General features: G+C 36.3%; 1 long non-coding RNA gene across 1 annotated transcript in view; it reads left to right on the top strand.

The window, feature by feature from the left end:
* LOC106026917 (uncharacterized) overlaps nucleotides 1-9,096 on the top strand; it is a 203,880-nt gene extending 194,784 nt beyond the window's left edge. The window contains exon 2 of the long non-coding RNA XR_001200516.2: nucleotides 8,837-9,096. This is a non-coding gene — a long non-coding RNA (uncharacterized LOC106026917). The remainder of the gene's footprint in view (nucleotides 1-8,836) is intronic.
* The last annotated feature ends 15,212 nt before the right edge of the window (nucleotides 9,097-24,308 follow it).

Raw genomic sequence — 24,308 nt, 5'->3', positions numbered from 1 at the left:
TCCATCTATTTCTGTTGGTTGTTTTTTAGTAGTGTCACTGAGACTTGAAAAAATACTTATGGCTGAAATATTTCATTACTAACAGGTTTCATGGCTGAAAGCATAGCGATGCTTTCATTCCATGTGGAAAATACCAAGAGCATCTGCAATGACTGTGATCCTGCATCCCTCGGTTTTCATCTGAGAGTTTCCTTAATAGAATTCTGTACAAAAAAATAATGCAGCATTCAAGGCCTGTAGTAAGATTGGAAGCAAAGGACATTATTTGCTTGGGATACAGGGGTGATAAATATAATAGGCATTGTTTGTTTCTTTGCACATTTATCTCAGGAGATTTCATTCCCTGCTAATGTTGTAAAAATCAATCAAGCTATTGTTTATGCAGAGAGTGAGAGTTTGGCTATCATCTGAGTGAGTTTTACAGCTTTTCTCCCAGAAGAATGGCTTCTTAGGCTCACTGTTAAACAACTTATCCCTCAATGGGAGGAAATTATTACCCTCAGCTCACATCTTGAAGTAAATCTATACATATTTCACAGTGACTTCTTAACTAGGACAAATAGCGAAGTCCTTCAGATGGACTCGTTAAGGAGGACAAAATTCACTGAGGCGCAAAATCAGCCTCATAAAGATTACTAATGTGTCAAGAAGTTCTCTGTTAGTTCTACTCTCTCAAAAATAATTGTGTTCCTGTTGCCTGGAAGACTTGAAGACATAATACAGACAAGTGGCTTAACGCTAGCCGTCCCATGGGCTTTCCCTCAGAGACCTGTCATGGAGAACACCCTCGAAGTTTCTAGAAAAAAGAAAGGAAAAGTAGGCAGTTGGTCTCTGGGTCAGTTTCAAGTCAGACTTATAGTGAAAAAAAAGAAAGAATATATTGTGGAAAGACAAAGGGAAGGAGACACAAACAAGAAACCAAGATCTGTCCTCTGGGGACACAAAAGTGAGACTTTCCCTATCTAGAACTGAGTGTAGCACCGTCACCGCAGAATGGGGCCAGCGTCAGTGCAAGAAGACTTTTTCTTCCAGACTTTCTAGCCATGTGTCAAGTGTGAGAAGATAACTATATTAGTGCTTTGCAACTTTTGGGATGTCACAGCCCTAATTTCTCATAAAGTAGGTTGAAGCAGGTGTCACTGTGACCCTGGTTCTCCCAGGGGAATCAGGTTCAGCATCATTAAATTGTTTGTTGAGAGATACGTGACTAGAGAGAGGAAAAGCGTGAACCTGAATCTGTGCTCTCTGACACTAATCTCAGGTATTAGGGTAGTGGTTTATTTAAACATTTCATTACCCTGGGTAAACAGATTATCATTTAGAATATACTGCAGCGACTTGATACCAAACAATGGCTATGTATGCTAAGAAGTTTAGTGTGATGGTGAACTGAATGGAGTCTGAAGTCAAAATCCTGGAGTTCGGATTTAGGCTCTGTTACTCACACCTATATGACCTTAGGCAATATTCTAACCTAATTTTATTTATTTACATGCTATGAGGCTTAGGAGTTAACAAGCATAACATACTTGGAACACTGCCTGGCACTTTTCAGAGCTCTCCAGCCTCAGCGGCAAGCACCATTGTTACCATAATTGATGGTTATTATAATAGAAATGAAAAGTGTTTATTACATTTCTTTCAGCTCGGTGGGAATAAAAATTAGCTCTGAATGACATGCTTTTAGTGTTGACTTGAATCCTGCCAGGAATACATTAAGCGTTGGGGAGCTACATTACTCCAGTAAATTCTTCCTTCCAATTTCAGCCGATACCTAAAGGGCCAGGAAAACTATCTTCATTTTTAAGAGGTACCCTATTTATGCCTCTCAACTCATGTGAAGGAGACATTGGACACATTCACAGTGTCTCGAGTTCAGTGCTATTGGGGGAAGGCTTTGTAACAGGAATGAACATTTAAGTCAAAGCATATATGTGTGTGCATTTCTCAGGAGCTTCCCCCTGTATTTATATTTAGCTTTCTAGCTGGGTTCAATCCTTGGTTATCTTTGCTACTCGAGGTATGTCTGACTTTTTAGAGTCACAGTTTTCACTTTTCTAATAATCCTCAAATTTATATCCAGACTGAATTGTCTTCTGAACTCTACACTAAATCTTTCCCCTTAGACATCCAGTAGACATTTTAAACTGAACACAAAGCAAACCACATCTTATTGTGCCCTTAAAACCAGCTGCACCTTTGTGTCCTTGATTTCAGATCATGACATTTCAATCCTCTCAATGATTTAGGTCCCAAAGTACAGTCTCTTATATATACATCTCATTTGTTAAGAAACTCACTGTTTGGATCTTTTATATTTGCCTAGACTATGCCAATTTTTCATCATGCTCCATGACCCTACCCTCACCAGCATCATCTCATGTATTTTTGCAAATCCTTCTGAATAGGACTTCATGAATCTACTGCTATTTTTCTACAGTTTATTTTCAACATGGAAGCAGGAAGGATGCTTTTAAAATGTGAGTTAGATCACATCAGCCCTCTACTCAAAACCGTGAAGTGGCCTAGAGATCTGCATGATTTGGCCTTTCTTTCTCTTCTTGTCCACTTCTCTGCTGCTTTCATGTCATTGTCCTGTTTCTGCCGCCTGGCACACACTCTGGCCTTAGCTTGGGTCACTCCTCTGTCTTTGTAGATGAAGGTGTTAGTGCTGACCTTTCCATCAGGGCTTACCTGAATATCCCGTTTGATACTGTACCAGTCCAGGGCCTAATCCCTCCCACTATGCCTGCTTCCTCACATCATTTCCCTGATCGTGTTCCACTGTTTTTCTTCCACTTTATGTTCTCCTGGACAATATTTTAGCTATATAATCCTTAGCCAAAACCCTTGGGTCAGATGAATTTTCCAATCTTCTGTCCCTCAGATTCTAATAGAAAATACAGTGTATGTACATCTTATCAGTGATGGGAAACCTTCTAGAGCTTTCAGTGATACAAATAGCCCAGTTGGCACACGTGCCATAGGTTTGTCACCAGGATCATATAGTGTATCGCAGTAAGTTGTGTTCCAATCCATTGGCACTGCTAACATAAAACATGGAGTACGTACACAATAAAGGCTATACCTAGCCGTGTGTTGATTCTGTTCTGTTCAAATCTGCTAAAAATTAAGGAGAACATTCTAATTGTTTGGATTTTTTTGGATCTGACTTTGCAAACAAGGGAATGAAGATCCATATACAATTATTTCTTAATCTCAGCTGAAGGAAGAACTCCATAAGGGCAGTGCTTATGGACTTTTGTTTCTAAATGCATCGCAGGTGCTGAGATTAATGTCTGGGGTCTAAGAAGCACTCCAGGTGTGTTCCTGGAATGATAGATGTGTCCCACAATTCTCTTCCTCTTTATTTCCAGATTTAGCAGAACAGAGATTGTTTATATTAAACATGTTTTAGTGCTCTACACATATGCTTTTCTTCTAGACCTTTCCTCCCTTTGACCCATCGATTCTTTCTCCCTGTCCTATTTCCATTAAAGTGGCCTAGTCTTTCACAGCTGAGGCTCAGTCTTATCTTCCGGATGCTTCTTCCCCATTGCAGATGCAGTTTGTAATGTACTTTTCCTACTATGGAACACAGTCATTTTTCTATCCAATATTCACATGCTTCATTTCTTTTATTAATGACTTTTTGAAGGTAAATTATCATCATTTCACCTAAATTGCAAAACCCTTGAGAATGAAGGTCTTAATCACACTTCTGCTAGCAGGGTGTTCAGGAAGGCTGTCACTTCACCATGGTATGCTCATCACTTAACAAATGACATGTTCTGCCATGTTGGTACTACATGCTGGAACTATGATAATTTACAGGATTCACATTTACCCTGAAGAAGTTTACTTGGTGACTACTAGGAAAAAGTAATATAGCTCATTGCAGTGGAATTGACTGACGTTGTAATAAAAAGAAATATCAGGAATCTGGGCAGTTGACTTAGCCTTGAAAGACGAAGGGCCTTCTGAAACACTGGAAGATGAGAGAAGACATAGAAAAAAAGAGGTCCTCAAAGGGGGAGAGGAAGGATTAAATGAATTTACAGGAAATGGAGTCTGTATGTATTGAGACCTAGAAGCACCAGCAGATAAACTAAAGGCAACATAAAGGTGGTTGGTGTGCATGAAAAGGACATAAATGGTGTAATGGAAGATTGAGATGCTCCTGAGGGGGGCAAAAGCCAGACAGTGAAGGGCGTTGAGCATCATGCTAAAGACCTAAGCCTTTAAAACAAGGGTTGATTATTCAGAGACCTAGGCCGGGGTCCATTACACACTCAGACTACCTTTGAAAAGAAGACTAGCTACAGAGTGAAGAAAAGATTGGAGACAATAACAATGGAATTAGAGTGAAGAGTCCTATTCATTTTCCAATATTTGTGGTAAAACCTTTTTGAAAAGTTTGCTAAATGGGGTACTTGATGGGCATCTCTTATAGGATGGAAAATAAATCTTAAGGATTATACTGAGGGGAATACAGGGTACAGTGACACATTTTTGGATTAAAAGGTCTTGGTCTTTGTCACAGATTACCCCCCAAATAAAAGAAAAATGCATCCAAAAAATAATTTGAGTGGTATATACGTTATGTGCAAAATGGGATGCGATTCCAAATGATCCTGTTCCTTGAAAGCAAAGGGGAGACCACTGAGAGTAGGGGAAGGGCAGATCAGGATACTACAGAAAAATGGGGCAGTAACAAATGGGGTATAAACCCCACCAGACTCAGAGCTCTGTGTCTTCCTGCACTCTGATGAAAGTACCCTTCTCAGGTCTTTAAAAGATGACTCCACAAACAAAGCTCCCTGTGCTCAAAGCTCCCTTTGCTTGGAACAAAATGGACAATGAATAAATCTGGCAGGAGAAATAATTTGTCAGACTAATTTATGATAGTCCAAAGAGGTCCTTGAAGAGTAGGAGACACAAGGGAATATGGAGTAGTGGTCTAGTGGGATGTCAGTAACTCATCTACAGACTGACGACCTCTGTTGGTTTATTTGCTTTTGGTTTTGTTATACTTAGGAGGTGAATTATGTTCTCAATGCTTTTGTTCTTTTCATAATAGTTCATTCCTTGTTCATTTTGAAAATGGAAAAATTTGAATGTTGTGTGAGAATGCTGGGGTTCAGGCAGAATTCACAGGGAAAATTGGAATGAAAGCAATCAATGAAACAGGGAATGGATCAACTTGCTGCTGCTCTGCTGTCTGAGTGTGAACCCACGGGATATGATGACCAAATACATGTTTTTCAGGCAGTAGCCTCCGTGCAAATGCTCCCTCAGAAGAGCTTCCAACCCAAACCCAAACCACTAAGCGCGAAAGGACAAATATACTTGCTGCTTTCATAAAATAAGCAAAATCTCTTAGCTAGAAAGAGAATGAATACACTATATTACTCACTAAAGGAGAAAATTACCATCTCATTGAATGATTATCACTTTTCCTGACAGTTCAAAAGTGATTCTTTTTAAGAGAAAGTTGAAATACTTATTTTAATGAAGCAGTATCAGGCTGCACACATCTGGAAGAATTATTTCCCCTGTTCCTTGGAAGAATGAGTGTATTTGTCAAATTGCTGTAAGTAGAAAAAAAGGAAAGGGAGAAAGAAAGTGAAAAGTGGGGAACTGAAGAAGAATGAACACACTACCTTAGTCTGTAATGACTCTGAGCGTGATTTTCAGATCTGTGCCAATATTTCACTCCCTATCAGGTTCTTACTCTCCATGTGAGAGAAATTGAGACAATTATTTCAGAATTGAAATTCATTATATTAATTGGATACATTTACATTTAGACAGTATTTTTATTAGCATACATTCATTGCACTAATTACGAATTTCATGATGCATGCATATGTCATGCACTGAGCATGTCTGCCTTGCCTCAGGGTCTGTCTCAGGGTCTGGTCTCTGCTTTCTCAGATTCATATTATTACACTATTGGAGAGTCTTACTTTCGTGCAGCTTTACAAAGTAAGTAATATTTTTGGTATTTGTTTCTGAAACATATTGATATGATTACCACAAGTGATTTCTGATGAAATGTAGTGGATGTACATCAACGTGACCCAGAGTTGATTCTTCATAGCTGTGAGTTCCTAGGTGGTTCCTCAGCTTGGAGGTGGAGTTTTGGAGTAACTTCAATGGTGGGACACTTGTTTGTGGAGATTTGTTTGTACATCTTGCACAAGTTCAGTCTAACTTGATTCTAGCTAGACCTCTCACAGCTGAACTGTGTTTAAAACCACTCCTTCCACCCACACGCATATTTTGGACCCAAAAATTCATTGAACTCAATACCGGATGGCAAGGACCATGAGTGTTTTACAAGATGATTCAGTAAGAGAAACAATGTACTTTTCATCTGGTCTTCAAATGACAGACACAGAGGAGGAAAAGCATTTTCTCCCTAACTGAGTTCTACCGGTTTGTTCCGGCTTGGTCCGGGTACGAGAAGCTGGTGCTGAAGTCAGTACCAGGGTGGCACCTGCACATCCGGATCCATCATTGTGGACGTCACTGGGTTCTAACCTGAACCTCCTATTCTGACACACTTCAGTATCAGTGTGACAAGAGACGTGTGATTCTGCTCTTTGTTTTTGATGATTTCCTGGATTTTGTGGAAGTTATCAAAATTTCTGGGAAGCTCTAATATTCCATGTTACTTTTCCTCAAAAATTCCATTTCAGATGATACCCGTGACTTTGCTGGACTTTTGACATTCCTTAGCCAGATATTTAAGAGCAAATATTTTCTCAGCTGGAAAAAAGAAGGAAAAAAAAAAATAGTGAAACTTGTCAGCAGTGATGGGAATTATCAGTATCAATGAACACTTACTGTTTTTGTTTTTATGTGGGGGACTGGCAGGAGCATTTGAAATAAGAATCTCGGTCCCCTTCTTAATATATCTTAATAAATTCCAGTGCTGAGGCAGCAAAGGAAAACAAACTGGAGATGACAGTATGCAAAAATATGGAACATATTCAGAAGTTATTACTATTCATTCTATTTCCAATCAGAGGTTCACTTAACCTGTGTGTGATGAGTGAAATTTTGGGGTGTGTTTGCAATGACATTTATGAGTTTGCAGAATAAATGACCTGTTTTTTTGGAGGAGCAGTCCCTGGAGGCCTTGAAGGTAACTGAAATATCTTTGGCTCAGAATGCTTCTTAAATAGCTTTGAAGCCAGAGAATTTAATTGAATATGAAAAACCACTTAGGAGTCAAAATCTGAAGTCACTTTGGGCACAATATTATGGGGCTAAGTCAAACATTTCAAAAATGTTTTACTTCAAATGAAATTTTCATTCATTTGGCTGGTTAATTAAATATGATTCTTTTTCTGAATTTCCCCGAGAAAGAAAGAACTCTTTGAATATATCACATTAAAAAGAATACTAAATAAATTGGAACACAAGAGGTCATTGGTTCAGGGAGGCTTTTTATCAAAAGAAGAAACAATTTCCTTTGATCTGCTCCTTTCCTCTGTGCCTTGAAACCCTCGGGGCTCCTGTTGTGGCCTCTCTTTTCCTGTATGGTCACCAATACCCAGTTAAAGTGACTTGGAAAGGAATTTCCATTCACTCTTCTTCCTCTGTGGGCTCTCAGACTCTAAACAGTTTGCAAGAAATATTCAGCAAAGCAGTGTCCTTTTGAACGAAAGACTTTTTTTTTTTTAAATTTAGACTTGGGTTTTTAAAATTTTTTGATTTGGACTAGCTCCAAATCTGAACCATCTTCCAGAGAAGATGTAATTATCTTGTAATTAGAAACTAATCTTTTATCTTAGAAGCACATTCAAGAGAAAACAATCAAAACTATCGCATCTGAGCACCATGGATTGCCATTTAGAATTCTGGTGAAATGTGCACTAATAGATTATTTGAACGGTAAGATTTAAATCTTAGAAATATTTTTGCTTGGTATTCTTTAGAATAGTCATAGCTTTTGAGATGACGACATCACTATGGAATTCTTTTGTAGATAATGAATCCTTCAAGAGATCATCTATTTTGAGTTTAATGAAAATAAAATTTTAAATATGATTATAAATAAATACTCCTCACTTGAATTATAAGTACAGATCATGCATACTCCAATTCTGCAGTGTAGGGAGACGCAGTCCAGTGAGTCATCTGCCTTGGTTAAATTGTTCTTAGGATAAAAATTGAGTGCAGAAAATGAAAACAATCTATTTTCATTATACCGCTCTTCCTCAGAGGAGACAATTTTTGTTTTTATTTATATTTCAAATTTGTTCTTCACATAAAAAGTATATACTTTAAGAGTAAAAATTGGAATATGTATTTGAGGGTGATTTGAAAAATACATGGCTATTTTCATTATTATTATGTCACTCTGAATAATATTAGTGTCTATATAACTTGATTGAAAGAAAACTTTGTAGTTGAAATTGAAGTAAAGTTCAATCAAGGTATTGTTTTATAGCAGTCTAATGTTACAGTTGGAGTGGGAATTTATTAAAACAATCGACATACAAATAATTGAGTATTCATTTATTCCCATCTACCTGGATCCTACCCCTTATTAAGTAGTCACTTCATTTCCCACAAACCAGTTTCAAAGGACATTTCAACTTCAGAATTGGCCGAACTGCAAAGAGAAAAAGGTACAGGCTGTTCTGCCAGCAAAATTTTTGTAGCAGTTAGGGTAGCATTGCCATTTGATTGACTTTAGAATCCAGCCCAGGGATTGGCGGAACATGTTTCTAGGTGTGTCTGGGTAAGCCTTGGGAGTGTGGCTGTGGGATGAGTGGTCCCCAGCTCCTTTCCTCTGACATTTTTATCTGTTCTCTCCTAGCTACCATGAGCAGCAGCTATGCTGCCTCCTGTCATTCTGCCATGATTTCTGTTTTGGAGCCAAATTACGTATGAATTGAAACCACATGCAAATCAGATGTCTCCTTCTGTGTCCCGTGATGAGCAAACTGACTAATACAATCTCTTTGCATTTCTGATACTGGAAACCAAGAAGCTAAAGCAAAGAAGTCGTCTAAGGGGAACTGTGAAGAATTACCGTTACCCGCCATGTATTGGATGAAATAAATGAATTTAAGCACTTTGTATGAGGATTATTTTGCCTAGAAGAAATTGTAAACATTATGGGTTATTAAAGATGATGGAGATCTGGTAATATAGGTCCATAATATGTCAAATATATAGAATTTTGTAGGTACAGAAGTGTATATATATTATATATAAACGTATATATGTTGTTATATGTCATATAAAATGAATCTACATACTTTTACTAAATTTCACTGTGTTTTTTTGCAGAGTTCTATGTCCAAATCTGGCCAACTAATAGTTAGCTCACCCCAGAACTACCAAAGTACTGGTGTTGCTTAGGTTTGCTAAAAAATGTAGGTCTATGCTTCATTCTTACTTCCTTCTTAAGAGCTTTTGCTTAGAAAAGGTTGAAGGGGCTGGGGATTTAACTCAGCAGGTATAAGTGCCTGCCTGGCAAGTCTGAGGTCACGAGTTCGATCCCCAAAAGAGTGACCGAGAAATTCTGTTTTATAAAAGAACTCTGGGTTCTTCAAAAGATAAACACAATATCACATCTCCTGTCTTAGTCCATCTGGAAGCTCCTTTGGCACTTCAAACCCTTTACGATGGAGAAAATAAAGTTAGTGGACTATTGTACACCATGGAAAATGTGGGCTACTTTTAAGACTAATTTCTAGCATTTGCAGTTGCTTCTAACACAAATAAAGAAAAAATAAAAATAGTTGTAGTTAACAGTGAGAAATCTACTGAGGTCTGGAACAAATTTCAGTTTTAGAAGTAGCTGGGGATTATTGCTTAAGGATCAAATTTTGAAACACAAATTGGAAGTTATATTTCCAATTATAGATCAACATCCACCTTATTAAAGAAGCTTGGATTAAAAGCATCTTTGGGGACAAATTACCGAACTCTAGAAATGTAACCTATCATTTATTTCCTCATAAAATTCTATTTTTATTACAAAAGTAAAGTTTAGAAAAGTAGAAAAAATTAAGGATAAAATTTATTGACCATCTTTATAACCACTGAATATTCTGTCTTGTTTTTAAATATGCATTAATATCTCTACATAAAAATTCATATATATGTTTACAAAACTTTAAAATCAATAATTGTTTTGATTTTGTCACTGACATTACTGCTGTAAAATTATTTTAGCTGGAACAATGGCCCTATTAAAGAAAACAATAAAATAACATTTATATTACTTAGAATAGGCACTATGTACTTGACACACATTAAACCTTTGACATGTCAAAACAGAACAGTAAAAAAGTTGGACTTCCTTACGTGTAGACCGAAAATATCTATGAATATATGCTGTATCTCTCCTTAATGTATACAGATATTTTTCTTGTCATAATTCCCTTAACAATACTGTATAACAACTACTTATATCGTGTTAGGTATTATGAGTCATCTAGAGATGATTTAAATTACATATGAGGATGTGTATAGGTTATATGCAAACACTTTGTTGATTTTTAAATTTTTTATTATTTTGAAGGTAGTAAAATACAACAGAACAAAGCCAACTGAGATAATACAGTGAAATTGGTACAGAACTTCACAGCAGGATACCAGGATAACAGAAATGGGTACCATAGTATATCTCGTTATCTTCACAATAGTTGTCCTTTCAATCAGGTATAGCAAAGTCAAACCAAATACAGAACATTATAGAACTTATCAGAACAATATTGAATAGAGCAATACCATTAATCAGAACAAAGCAAAACAGTGATAACAATATTTCCCTTCAAAGAGATGGTAGAAGGAAATCCCTCATATTTGCTGTATTGCACATGGTCAACCTCCCAAGAGATGCTCAGACCTCTGGCTCCCATTTGCTAACGGGGCAGAATGAGCAAGGTGTTTGATTCTTAGCCCTTATGCAAGTAGGCTCAAGTCTGCTTACCAGGGAGGTGAATGGGTTGCTTTGTTTCCCAGCGCCCTAAGATCCAACATGGCATGTGTTGATTTTTTTTATAAAGGAAATTGAGCATCTGAGGATTTTGATAAAAGAGAGGTTCGTAAAACCCCCAAGGATCCTGACAAAACTGCATATTGTCTCCCATTTTCTTGCTAAGAAACTGCAGGCTTTGATGGTAGGATTGCTTTGCTACAGAATAGAAGTGGAATTCTAACCCTGAAGCAGAGTTGGTGTCAGCAGCCCTGGTGGGCCCAGGAGGACATGAGGACAGATGTCAATGAGGAGTTGTAATTTCTCCAAACTACTCTACTCCTGAGTTTCGGGTTTAACATAAACATTTAAGTGGGGGTAAAATTAAGTAGAAAAATATTTAGGTTTGTTGGAGATATGCTGAGGTGTTATGAAAACTGCTTAGGAACTATGGATCCTAATAAACCTAGCAAGCTGGGTTTTGTGTCTGATTTTATTCCTTAAACATGACAGAGAAGAAAGGAAATTTTCACAAATAACTAAAACCTTTTACCTGAGGCAGACTGCATGTTCCTTTTTCTGGTGAAATGGTTCTGATTTTTTTCTTCAGATCTGAAGAACCAGTTGAAATGATTTCTTGCAAAATTCTGCAGGGCAGATTTCTCAACACATGCACACAACCCATGATATCTTTTTTTTTTTTTTTTCCAACTACACAGTTGAACATCTGATTCTGAAAAATAGTTGACTTTAATTTAGGTGGTGAATTAAAACAAGAGGACTCTCTGACCTTCCCAGGGTTTACTATTTTAAGACAGTCTGTTGAGGTTTTGTGTTGTCTCAAACCTAGTTAACACTAAGCTCTGTCTCTGGGAAATCAACCATTTAATCACTCAGATTTCCACTGAAAGGAGTCCAGAATGATCAGCACTGGAGAGCCAGAGTCAAAATGAAGAGTTTTTATTGTTATTCTTATGTCACCATTGTTCAGTAACACACAGAAACATCTCTGCTGTTAATACCATGTAATCAGCCCTGAAGTATTTTCTCTGAAAGCCTTGACCCTATTTCTGGTAAATTGCATCCACCCTGTTAAGTGATTTTCAAGCTGCCTAGATTGGCAGCATCTTTACATCTCTCCCATTTCCATTTTATCACAGCAAAGGTGTCGTAGGTAAAAGGGAAAACACTTTCAAGGAGTTTGGATTCTCTTTAGCTTCACATTGAATTTAATGAAGCAGGACTGAAAGCAGTTTCCTAAGTCACCCCCAGTGCGGGAATATTGTCTGTGATGGGAACCTCCAGGTTGACATCTGGTGTTCGCTGATTTCAGACACAAAGGAACCCACTCATGCTGAGCCTGCTGAGGGGGCAGCTGGCATAAGGCTCATACCTGCCCATCTTTTGAATTTAAAAAATGAAGAGGAAGAAGAAAAGGAGGGAGGAGGGAAAGCATCTGTCTGGCATCTGTTGCTAGAAAAGTTTTCCCTCCTTTGAACTTCAGAATCTTTCCTAGAAACCTCCATTTGCCAGGTGGTATTTTGGAGACCAGTGTGAAGTGTGGATGATGACAACAGGGAAAATGAAGCGATGACAGGGGACTCTTCCCTTTCAATCCTGACTGTCTGAGTCACGGTGATTTAGGTGTGCGTCTTGTGTACATATGGAGACTTTTTGCCTAATAGGATCTCCCTTTAGTAGCAGGTTCCTTCCGGTGTTTCTGCGTCCTCAACAAACAATGTGCATATTCCTAGTAGCTTATATTGCTCCTCTCGGTAGTCGATTTAATAAATGACTTTTGAAAGATACTTAGCTTGTTGAACTTCATCAGGTAATTTAGAAAAGCTGATGTTATCTTAGATCTCTCTCTCTCTCTCTCTCTTTCTCTCTCTCTCTCTCTCTCTCTTTCTCTCTCCTTCCCTCTCTTTCTCTCCTCTCTCTCCATCTCTCTTTGCTTATGGGACAATTTCCGGCAACCTGCACTTAATATTTTATTTGAAAGAAAACTTCAATTTACGTTTTTATATTTCATGATGAAATGAGAAAATTGTAAAGACAAATATTAACATTTTTAAAAGAGATACTTTTAAAAAGAAGCAAAACACTGCAGATACAGTTTACCCCTTATCTGTCTGGGACTCTTTCTTCAGATAGTGCCCCTCGGACATGGTGTGTCACTCTCAGACTGGCTCCCTCCAACTCTTAGACTTTTTATTGTGTGTCTTGAAACTACTTTACTGTGTAGACAGTCTGCATCTTATTATGTGTACATTAATCTATAAAATCATTTGGAAGATACTGCATATAATTTCCAAATTTGCTTCTTCCTTTCAATATTTTGAAATTTATTTTTATTTGTTCATCTGAAGGTCATTGCTTCTCTATCGTTGGAAAAGGCATGTTTTTGATTTGTAAATAATTTTCAAACTTTCATGAGTTTGTGCCTTATTAAAACACAAAAAATGTAAATTAGGAGAAAAATGATTAAAATGTACTAAACACAAGTCTTATTTTTTAATGACTACATATACTAAACAGATAAACTCCATCAAATTGCTGTAAAAGTTTATATTAAGTGCTATCTCTCACATTTGGTTTCTACTGAACTAAGTGTCGTTTGGTAATGGCAGATTGGCAGGTTATGGTATTTAATGTTCCTGGACTGAGGTTGTTAGTATTTTGTTTGGAATATATATAAGAGATATTTCAATCTTTCTAAAATCTTTGCTGGTTTTGGTTTTGGCACTAGGGTGATACTGGTCTCATAGTTTGAATTATGAAGTATTTCTTTCCTTTTTCTTTCTTCCTTTTTTTGATACAATTTGTAAGAATTAACATTATTTGTTTGCTAAGTGCCTGGTAGAATTCACCAGAGAAATCATCTAGGCCTATGTTTGTATTTGTATTTATTTATTCATTCAATCTCTTTATTTATTAAAATATTCAAGTTTCCTATTTTTGAGTCATTTCTATAGTTTGTGTCTTTTTGGATTTTGTTCAGTTTATAAAATTTTTGGCATAGAGTTTTTTATATGCACTTATAAACGTTTTTATCTTTGTAAGGCTGTGGTAAAATCTTTCCTTATATTTTTATCTTTAAAACTCTATATGTTTGAATTATTTTCTTAATGATTACTCTAGAGTATAGATAAATTATGTCTTTTTTATGATGCTGGGATTTGCATCATTTCCTTGCAGTGCTAAGCACGTGTCTTGTGACTGAGCTACAATCCTAGCCTTTGTACATCTGAGGTATCACACTTTTGGCCAGGTTAAGGCTGATTAAACGCCAGCAAAATAATAACTTTGTTCTCTGTCTAGTACTGTTATTATCGAAATGATTTTGTTTATATATATTATAAACATAATAATGCATTACTACATTTTGCCTTCAACAGACTCATGGTTTTTCTTATATTATGTCCCCTTGACAGGGACTGCAAGCTGGGGCCCTTATAGCATATGATTTTATCTATTTCCTAAAAAGTTTGATACTTTGACTGATGGCGCTACCTATCATAAACAATTGTCTCTCTTTCAAATTAACTTCATTCTTGCTGTCAGCAAAGGTGCTGTTATTTTCGGCCTGGCCCAACGTATGTGAAATTAACTCTGCCACCAGATTGAGCATGTGTGCTTATGTGCTTGCGTGTGTGTGTGTGTGTGTGTGTGTGTGTGTGTGTGTGTGTGAGAGAGAGAGAGAGAGAGAGAGAGAGAGATCAGGAATCAAGAAAGCAAGCTAGGCAAAGAAGGCTGTGGGCAGACTCATTGTTTCAACATCAACCATTAGTAACTTTTCATGAATAAATGCTCCTCAATTTGTTGTAGCCATTGATCAACATTTATTGCCCAAAAAAATGTTAGTTTTAAACAATTTTGCCTATTTGTAAATTTACTTATTTATTTATTTTTTAACCGAGGATTGAACTTGCAATCTCACGTTGAGAGGCAGGTGCTTATGCCGCTGAGCTAATTCCCTGGCTATATTTGTTTTTTATATTTGGAGAATATTTTTGAGAGAGGAATTCATTATACTGCTACATCTACAAACCCAGACTTTCAGTTTTACAAATAGCATAATGCCCTGGAAAGTTGTTCTAGGTAACCAACAGAAACACAATGTACACCATCTGGACATCCATTCTCACTAGACATCTCAGGGCTGGCGTCTAGATGAGTGAAGGGAGATGTCTCCATTATTTTAACCACATCCAGAACTATGCTTACCCATTTAGTAAACTAATATAATAATCAAATACCCTTACTCCCAACACTGCTCAGTGTAATCTCAGCATCACACACTCTAGAACCAGCTACCTCTGTAAAACCCCACTTATGAGAACATGAGGCTATGGAGGGACCTCTATGTATAAGCTATAACACTGGGTAAAATTAAGAGGACCTTCCTGCTGAGTGCAGCTCAAGTTGCAGAGTTTTTTTTTTTTTTGTTTTGTTTTGTTTTGGTTTTTTTTGGTACCAGGGATTGAACTCCCAACCTTGCCCTTGCCAGGCAGGCATTTATGTCACTGAGCTAAATCTCTGGCAAATTGCAGAGTTTTGAACAAATAAGCATTCAAGTTGTTATTTCTTTGAAACACCACAGCTGATAACTGACATATGGAATTTAATTTGCATTTTATTTGAAGTTTATTCATTACTTCAATGTATCCATTGAAATTTTGTTTTCTTCGGGATTATGATTAGTTACTCTTCTATAATTTGTGTTTAGATACAACTTTATTCATCATTCTGTCAACATATGCTACAAAAGCTTATTATTGTAAAACACGCATAACAAGAAAAATAGGACAAGTGTGTTTTTAGAAAGGGAGGAATATTACAAGTATTTTCAGGGCAGATTTCTATGCACAAATCATAGAATAAGCAGCATCTTACCTGTGTTTCATTTCAGAAGTTCTTTTTTTTTATTTAAAGAGAAAAAAAGAAAGGACATAAAAAAACAAAGCAGTAAAAGGGTACAAGTAATACAGAATTTCAAGAAAAAAATATACAGTAAGAAATCACCAGTTAATAGGTTACATATTATCTTCCCAGAAACAGTTGTCCAAATTACAAAATTAAAGCATATAAAGTAGACATTCATATAGTGAAATTGGAGACAGTTCCATTCAAAGGTCCAACAAAAGCTCAGCAATATGGTTTTCCATCCTACACACTCGAACGTACCTGCGGTTATATCCCTTAGTCCACCTTCCTTTCCTGTCTTTTTTTACAATAACAATTAGACTTTTTGGGTTTTATTACTCCCACAGTTCTTATTACTTGTTTTGCAGAGAATAAAACCAAACGTGACTAAGCAAAACAGTCAGTTAGAACAGAAGAGTGGGCATAGTACATGATGCAAAAATAGAATACCAGGTGAGCAAAAGTGGTTACCATTGTGCCTCTTGCTATTTTTAAATTGACTTGCCTATATCATCAGGTATAATAGAATTGATCAAAACTGTACAGAACAAGACCAATAAAACCTACACTGGAGAACTTACAGGACTTCAAAAAAAGGATAATAGTCAAATCATAATGGGCATCATAGTATATCTTATTGCCTTCAAAGTGGTTGCCTATAGCCTCAAACTTGATACTATCAAACAAAATAGAATATAGAATAATCAGACAGAACAAGATGGGGAGAGCAATCCTGGGGTTCAAATCAGGTTAATAGGAAAACCAAGAAAGTTACTATAACATGTCCCGCTATTTTTTAATTTAGTTTTCTCTTAATTAAAAAAAATGAAAGAAAATAGATTAATTTAAAAAAAAGGGAGGAGATTGAGATAAGAGAGGCATTGTAACAGAATAACGCAGGTCAGAACCGAACAATTTAAGCATCATTGTGTTTCACCACCAGATAATCTAACATAATAGTAGTCGCCATAGTGTCTCTTTCCCTGAATTATTTGCGTGTAACTTCGTATGCTATAACATCAAACATATCAAGACAGTGTGAAGCCATTCAAGAGAATGCAAGAATTACAGGGTATTTAGAACCAGCTAATAGAAAATGAACAACAGTTTCTATATTATCTCTTTGCCTATAAAGAATTTTGTTTATACTATAGCATATAGTGAAATATAGCAAGATACAACAGTAGAAACCAGTAGAAACAGATGTACCACAGCTTGATGGGACTTCAAAACAAGACGATATTAAATCAGCACTAGCTTTTATGTTGTGTTGTTTTCTTCATAATAGCTATTCGTACTATCATAGATACTAAAATCGAACAACCCAGGTTAAAACCATTGCAATTAATGAGTCAAAACATTATATGGCTTCAAACCAATATGATTGGGAATCATGATTACCACATACTTTTATGTATTATTATCATTTCTTACACTAGGGAAACTATTCGGTATTTATACATGTGAGTTTGATTTATTTCACTTATGAGCGTGGTCTCAAGGTGCATTTCAGAAGTTCTTGTCCTCTGAAACTGGAAGGTGTTTAATTCATTTCCCAGCTTTTGTGCCAGCTCATGACCTCCCAGCTCCACTCTCTAGAAACCTGGTATCAATAAAAAAATAAATGTATTCTGCACAAATTTGTCAGTTTTATTTGTAAGGTTTAGATTGATTACAAAAGGAAGAGTGAAATCCATCTTTTGCTTTAGGAAATATGCCAAAGTAAAATACAATAATCAGTTCTTCACATCAGTACCTATTATTTCTATGTTGTCAAATCTATTTAACTATTTCTATTATTCATAAAAGGTACTCAGAAGTCCAAAATTTTAAGTACACGCACATACAGTTTTTATCCAAGAATTGGGCCTATTATTTGATAAGTGACATATTTATTTTCATAATTTAGGAAAAAGAATGACTCAGAAACTTAAGAAACTAAGACAGGAAAATTAAGACCAATACAGAAATTGGTGGATCACAACTTCTTTTTCATTAAAGTTGTTTCTAAAATAAAGATAATCAAGAGGCTTTTCTGTGACATTATCTAAAAAACAAGAAAATAAGTACAAACAAGAAACCCAGAGCGCAAGCAAAGCTTATAATGTTTGACAACAGCTATAAAAAGAGTTTCAGAAATTTAATTGCAAAGATAGGACATATAAAATTTTGGGGTTGGCTAAAATGAAAATTAAATTGACTGGAATTAAATGTCTAATTTGAACATTTCACATTCACATTCATCTAATTTTCAGTGTTAGAATTTTATATAGAGAAATAATTAAAACTGAATATAGTTCCATTCCTCGTAATAGTTTTTGACATTTTATATTATTTTTCATGGGAAAATCCTTTTTGTATTTTGTCTCAGAATGCTCCAGCCTCTACTCTCCTAAATCAAGGTGAGATTTAGGAGAACTCTTGAGAAAAACTTTCAGGAGATCACAATGTGATTTGATGATGAATTTTGCTTTCTGCTACAGATGACTTTCCTAACAGTGAATGGCACATCATCCTACCCGCTTTGTTTAACATACTAAGCAGGAAGACAGAGGCTAGGCAAGCGATCCAATATGGTAAACTGATGGGTGGTTCTTTTTCACTCCTCTAATGGTTTCCAAGATCCATGTATTCTAACATATAGGAGAGTGCACAGCACGACCCTTGTTTCTTAGGCCTCTTCATGTGCACTGTATGTTTGAGTGTGTGTGAAAAAATTTATAGTGTGTATGTATCTGGACTAGCAAATAATAACTTAGGACTTCTTGATAACGCCTATGTGTATAGTTTTCATCATTTGCAAAGTTCTTTAATATTAGTTGCCTCATTTACCCTTATATTTTAGTTTGAAAGTGCTTATGTTCCCACATAATGAGAAAAAAACATTTAATAAGGGATGCTAAGTGGTACATTCTCAGGGTTCGACAGCAAAGGACTTGTATAGATGAGACACTTGAATTCCAGGCAAATGTCATGAATCCAGTGCTGTGTTGGTTCCAATTCAATAGGAAATACACTTTCATTAATCCCAATGAATGCTACTGAAGAAGGATGCTCCATGTTTACTACTTTTTGCTGTATATTTCCTCAAGAATCACACCCAGGACAAGATGGGTAGCATTATATGGGAAATTGCATTAATATATAGCATATTACTGCATTACATTCAAAAGGGTCTGCAGAGTCCCATTGGCTTATGTAGCTTTGAGAAGGCAATCTTGAAGAGCATTCTGTACTTTTTCCTACTAAGTGCAATATATCTATGAGTCTTGCTATGTAGTGCAGGCTGGTCTTAAACTCACTTTGTAACTCAGGCTGGACTCAAACTCACAGTGATCCTCCTCAGCCACCCGAGGAATACTGGGATTACAATCATGTTCCACTACGCCCAGCATAAATCTGTAAGTATGGATACCTTAACCATCTTGTGGAAGCACAGAATATTACAGGGCATGAAGGCAATGATTAAGAATGCACACATGATTTAAAACGTCATTGGTTATATAAACAGGAACAAATTTACCTGTGCATAAGTTGGATATAAACGCAATTTGAGCCATCATTACTGTAAGACAGTTCTGCAGAAGTAGTAGAAAACCATCTGCTTCAGAAAGGTGATAACAAACGGCACACAGTGAGGCTCCCCTCATCCAGCCCATGCTGATGAGAGCAGACTGCATGGTGATCACACAGAGCTTGGAGATCCGTCCCTTGCCTTTGAGTGAAAGCTGTCTCCTCATAATTAATAATAGGCTTCTTATAATGAAGCTTCTGTAAGCCTTCAATTATTAAATATTTCACATGTCATTAATTGTGAGATATTTATAAGCACTTTGTTAGGAGTAAAACATTTGCAATTGTTCCTTTTTAAAATAAATCATGTATTTTTGCTCCTATTCAAATATGCTTTCCTGAACGGGGAGGAAAGAAGTGATCTTAAATATTCCTGTAGGAACGAGCCAGTTTGGTGTAACATCAACTATTCGGGCTGCAGCTGAAAAACAAAAATCCTGAGAATTGCTATTGTACAAAATACATTTTTTTCCTTAAATATATGAATGTATCAGTGCCTATATCTGTCTTCAAAGTATGTCAATGAAAGAAAGGTTCGTTAGGAGTATTTCATGGCATCAGGGACTCAAAAACATTCATAGAAATCATAATCAGGGCTCATGCCTTCATAATAGTTTTTTATTATTCTGTGATCTGGGAACTGTAGAGAGTTGGTGGAGTTTGAAGAAAGGGTACCAAAAGAAAATACCCTTATGCTTTTCTTCCTCTGCAAATTCTAGGCAGAACTGTCTCTGTATCTCCTTTGATATAATCTTCTGTTACCCGTGGGAGTCAGTTATGAATACAAACATACACACTCACATGCCCTGTAATATGAAAGCAAAATTTTTGGTTGACATCTTTAGTTAAGGAAACCCTTATAATAAATACTCTTTTGAAAATCTTCCCACCAAATTATACTGTTTGTGATGTGACAATTTTGGGGGTTTAATTCTTCTGCAGTTAGAAGCTTGATTATGTGAAATGCTTTTCCCTCACACACATACACTTCTGGTTCAATCTTGCTTTTTGTCTAGCTGGCAACATTCAACTCTCCTACTCAGAAAATTTCTAGCTGACATGCTGTTTTAGGATTTTTAAAAGCCTGCTTATAACTTCTCTGTACCCCAGCTTCATTTCAGCATCAAATTACTGGGTCTGAAGTACAAATTAGAATCCAGTTGCTGTCTGGAATGAGCAAGCTTTTTGGGGGACATCTTGCAAGCACCACCGTGATCTCACTGTCCACCCCATCTCCAAGTTCTGTTCCTCTGTGCCTCATGACATAGCCTGGCTCCATGTCGCGGGGGGAACTTTAATTTCAACTGAACCTATCAAGTCTCACAGCTTTGGTGATCAGCTCTTACACAATGCCTGCCACATCAGAGACACTGAAAATTGTGTTCCACTGTTATTAACCTCACGGAGCAATTGTATTTCTGATATATGTTTTCTTTCTTCTCCTTAACATTTACTTTGGCTTGTGGCATACATGAATGTTTTATTCTGTCTATGCTAACCTATGTGAAGTTTTTTCCAATTTAGTCTTGTTTGCCCACTTTTATTTCTTTGTTAAGTACAATAACACCTGCAACTGGAGTGTCCCTCCTTTTTTGTGCCTAACCAAGTGTTACTTTCTGCTGGCATCTGACTGAGGTATCACCTCTCCACTAACACATTTTGATTCTTATGTTCTCCCTTCTTCTTCTAGGTTAAAAACACCCTTTTCCTTGTTCTCTTCATGTGAAAGTAATCCTTTGCTAATTTTTATCTCTTCCATTATGCCTGTTCTCTCTAAGGCTGGAGGCCGGGTCCCATTCATTCTTGCGTTTAAAGCAAAAACTAGTGCCTGATAACACATATGAGGTGTTCAGTCAGTTAAAAATATAATGGAAATTCTTGCATAGCATGGAACTGATTTACTTTTGAATAGTTTGCTTTTTCTAAGTTGTATAAATAAATCTTTATTTGTATGACATATTGGATAATTTATTTGAAGTAGACATTGCCATTTTTTCTCAGCATTATTATTTTCCTCTTTCAGTTTAAACAATATGGATTTGTACTTCTTTGGGTATAATGAGGGGTGATAAAAATATGCAACACACAAAAGCTTTAGATTGGGGTCTAAAGACATTCGGAAAGGTTAAGAGCACTGTGTTGGGTGCCCTGTGAGTCCAACAAAGAACTTTGCAAATCTACATTCTGTTGCCAAATGTATAGATAAGCAAGCACTGAAGTATTTCACTGTGCTGCCTTCCAAAAAATAATAATTATACAATGCAGGCAGCATGAAATTAAAACATGAGTGTAGCTGATTGCTTACCCTGTTTGGTATTTCACTTTTATTATATTTAAAATAAAGAGTCCCTAACCTCTCTTCCAGCCAGTATAGTTAGGCCTGCTTAACCATAGTTTAAACACGTGAATCTTTTGTGTTGAATATTTTTCATGTTACAGTCCAACAACGGGCAGGGTTGATTGGAAGCAGCTCCCAGACTAAGCCATCTAAGGCACCGGGCCTGATAATCTGCTCAGCTGAACTTTGTTTGCAGCTTTCCTGTCCACCAAATGATTGGTGGATGATATCATGCCTATGAGCATGGGGATTCCATGCCAAAAATGAAGAAAAGAGAAGGGGCTGTCTGTTAGGGGTTTCTCTTGCAAAGTTTTCTGAAATCCTTATTTACTGATTTCCACTTGTTGCCTTATGGCCATCTGATGCCTTTTTTCCAGAAGTGTCTGTTTAAATCTATGGCACATTTTATTTACTTATTCATTGTCTTTTTGAGATAGGGTTCCACTCTGTAGGTAAGGCTGACTTCCCTTTGTAGCCCAGGTTGGTCTCAAATTCACAGCAATCTTCCTGTCTCAGTCTCCCAAGTGCTGGGATGACAGTTGTGTGCCACTCTGCCCAGCTGTTGCCCATTTTAAATTTACTTATTCTCCTTCCTACTGAGTTTTTGTACCACTCTATGTGTTCTGGACACTGACCTCTTGTCAGAAGTCAAGACTGCAAACATTTTCTCATGTTCTGTAAGTTGTTTTCTTCATTGAGAAGAAGCTATTTCATTTTGTTGCAATCATTTTGTTTACTTTGGCTTTTATTTCCTGGGATTTTAGGATTTTGTCCGGAAACTCGCTTAATCCATCTCATTGAGGAATACATGCATGCTCCAGAAATTTCCATGAATTCCTCGCCTAGAGACTGTGTCATTCCCCGTATGAGCTGCAAACTATGAGCTGCATGATCTCACTTATATGTAATATCCAAAAACGTGAAATTCTTAGGAACAGAGCATAAAATGATGGCTCCAGAGGGGAAGGGGAGATAAATGTCCATCAAAAACACAAAGTTTCAGTTAGACAGAAAGGATCTATTTTAGTGATCTATTTCACAGCACACAGATGTAGTTGATGAAATGGGCTATACATTTCAGTGTTGCTAAAAGTACATTTCAAATGTTCTCACCACAAAAATATGTAGGTGAATAATGGATATCCTAATTAGGATGATTTAATAACTCTGAGATATTTATATATATTGAAACATCACATTATATTCCCAAAATACATAAAACTATCATTTATCAATTAAAAATAAAAAACTGGCTGGAAAGAAAGAAGTCAAGACCCAGCAGAGGAAACAGAATTAGGCCAACCCTCCTTCATTTTTCCCAAAACAAGAATTTGGAGGAAGATTTATTTTTGCCTAAATTAATTTCATATTCTACAACTGCACAGGTGGTGAGTGAAAGAAAATGTGAAAAAAAGTGTTATCAATTGTCTCAGAAATGAAACAAGTCAAACAAATACCTGTGAGTTAATGCATAACATTGAACACTAAATGCAAAACCCAAACACTTTGCCACCACAATATTAAAATGTTGGTACATTCAATAGACTTTCACATGTAAGTACTATCGTAAGCATTTTTAAAGAAAACCTTGTTACTCCATAAATTACTTAAGTGTTATCAGTGGAATGCTAAAAAAGAGCCCAATTTTTATTTGTATTATGCATATCTTAAACCTCCAGACTTTTATTGCTATCAGTTGTCTCAAAGAATAAATAGCATTAAAGTCTAAATTTGCTTTTTTGTCAATTTATACATTTATATAAGTTAATAGAAAGTAACAGAACAAACTATCTATGGAATCACGTAATTTTTTTTGCCACATACATTTTTCTTCCACTAAAGGAAGTAGAATAATAAATCTATCTTTCTCCAGTTTGTATTGAGTGCCTCACCTCCCTCTAGGTAATCATTAGCCATGATTTAGCATAAATGTCATGTTTGTACATAATTCTAGGCATTCAAAAAATCATGTCATTATTTTAGCAATATGTTTATTTTATATAATGTATGCTATTACTAAACATTTTGTGCAATTTAGATTTTTATTCAAGATTGCATTTTGTTTAGTCTACCTATGTTCATATAGACCTAGTTTATCATTTTAACTACAGTATGAAATGCTAAATTTATTACCAGTGGATTATATATTAAAGAATATCATTATCCTAAGAGAACTTCTATATGATGATTTTATTTTTTCTGTTATGTCACCTGCCTTTCTTCCTAGCCTTTTAACCCACCACACACACACACACACACACACACACACACACACACACACACACACTCAAACACTCCACACATTCTCTGGCTTTTAGTTTAGGTCCCTCAGATCCTAAATTCTGCAGGTAAATGTTCTGGAATCAAGTTTTTTGGCCCTAGTGTACAGCAGATTGCAATGCAATGGGACATAAACACCTGAACTTTCACCACTCTGTTTCTGTGTATATTAATTATATTTAACTTAGAAAATTTTGCCACTGACTGCAAATACATGAAAAATTGAGGACTGTGTTTAGAATG

Source organism: Cavia porcellus, unplaced genomic scaffold, assembly GCF_034190915.1.
Source record: "Cavia porcellus strain 051 isolate PalLab524CR breed Dunkin Hartley unplaced genomic scaffold, mCavPor4.1 scaffold_7, whole genome shotgun sequence".
NCBI lineage: Eukaryota > Metazoa > Chordata > Mammalia > Rodentia > Caviidae > Cavia > Cavia porcellus.
Note: the sequence above shows the minus strand (reverse complement) of the source record. Positions and strands in the feature narration are given on the sequence as shown.